This window comes from Octopus sinensis, linkage group LG10 (genome assembly GCF_006345805.1).
Source record: "Octopus sinensis linkage group LG10, ASM634580v1, whole genome shotgun sequence".
In the NCBI taxonomy this organism is placed as follows: domain Eukaryota; kingdom Metazoa; phylum Mollusca; class Cephalopoda; order Octopoda; family Octopodidae; genus Octopus; species Octopus sinensis.
In genome coordinates, this window is record NC_043006.1 from 52,827,756 (window position 1) to 52,829,754 (window position 1,999).

A 1,999-nucleotide genomic window follows, 5' to 3' on the forward strand; every position below is an offset into this window, starting at 1 on the left:
AACGAATATAAGGGCTAGAAGACCAATATCATAAGGGATGATTGTATAGATGGACCTAACATCCAAGGTGAAGTAAAGTTAGGTGGGGTGGAGTGGGAAAAGTAACTGAAGAGTTGAAGGTCGTTTTTGGATCATTGATATAAGATGGGGGAATCTATTATCAAAGTTATTTGACAGGCGAGGATAATGAGCGGTTGAAATTGATGGGTTTACGGATTTTAGTGAGAAAATTGTCAGAGATCATGGTGGGAGAGGTCATGGTATGCAAATGATGACATTGGTGGTCGTTAAAAAAAAAGAAGATAGGAAGAAATGCGTCGGAATGTGTTGATAGCCACATGTTAGTTATTAGGGTGAGGTAGAAAAAAGGTAGAAAAAAAGGAGCTTCAGAGTTGCCAGAGCAACTCTGTCCCTGTAGACCGGTTTCACAATAACTCGGTTGCTTTCCATCGCTTCGATCTCCTTTTGCGGTTGATATCTCTTTCTCTTAGAGGCTGTTGCACTCTACCAGCATCACTGCTACTGCAACGTCCTTATCAAATAGACCGACAACGAGGGTGCTGCTGTGGCGAGGCGACCTAGCCTATACAGAGCCGAAGCACTCTAGCATCTGACAACATTCTGGTCTACCACAAGTTACTTAGCAACGTTAACAACACCGATTTGTTTCTAGATAATCAAATGTACAGCGTGTTAATCGCCCCCACTCTGAAGTTACTTGTTCATTATATAGGTTGTATCAGCAACAGCACAATTGCCCGTGAGCATTTCACCTCTTTCATATTCTTCGCTAACTCCTTCTATCCTGCTTTTGAATTAACATCCTCTGTTTTTGAAATCAACTGCTGGAACATCTATGTTTCCATTGAGCACCTCACATCCCCGCACCTATATTTTACAAAGCCAGCAAATCCCACTTGAACTACGATCGATTTCTTATTCTACCATCCTTCTCATCAGCGATCTGTTTTCATAATTTCTGCGTTTCTGCTGCTTTTAATCTGCTGTCGTAATCGCCTACGCTCAAACCACCTTCCTTCTCTCTACGTTTATTCGCCTACCTTCCCATTCCCAAGCGCTATCTTTCAAAATTTCCGATTTCTTTTCCAATCTAACCAAGAGACTCCCTTTCATCTTTCAACCTTGTGCCCCATTCTCCTCTTAAGAGTAATCGTAACCTACACTATCATGTCACATCTAACTTGGAACAGTCACCTGTTTTCCACTTCCATAGTAATACTTGACATGTTTTTGTTGTTTTTTTTTTATTAGAGAGCCCCAAACAAGACGAGAAGGGTTTGTGAAGAAGAAATTAAGACGAAAGGAATTAATTTACTTTACATTTGAAAGAGATAAGGCCATAAGAAGAGGGTAACAACGATTTGGAAGAGAGTTCAAAATATATGATCTATAAGAATTAACTTGAATTCAGCGCAAGCTGAATTCCAAAACATTAAGACCCAGTCGGTCACCATTTCCTGGATTTCAACGCTTAGGGCTGTTAAGCTCAAAGTTGAGACATGAGGATTAAGCATTTTATGTCGTTAAAATTATGGATCATATTTCATCATGTGCAACTTAATGGATAGCTTTATCTATTTAGCGTTTGATGCTTCAGATTTTACAATGAAGCAAAGCTACGCTGACGGAATATGCTTGCTTCTAGACTGAACGTCAAGTCATGACCATTAGAGTAGCATTGCAATAATGTTAAACGTTATTATTTGATACAAGCTAGCTATTTTTAATCTCTTCAGAGACAAGTTTGCTGTCTAACTGCTTCATGTCACATCAGTAATCATTCATCAACTCAAGCGTATTATAGATTTAGGTTATGTTTCCTGCTATGTTCCTTAACTATGGTAAACTTTAACTACACACGTTCACATATTACTATACAGATAATGCCGTCTATCACTACTTCTCAGCTTGTACAATGTAATCGTACACATACTCTGAATAAAAGATGCAAAGATCAAGACGCAACAATTTAAACTAT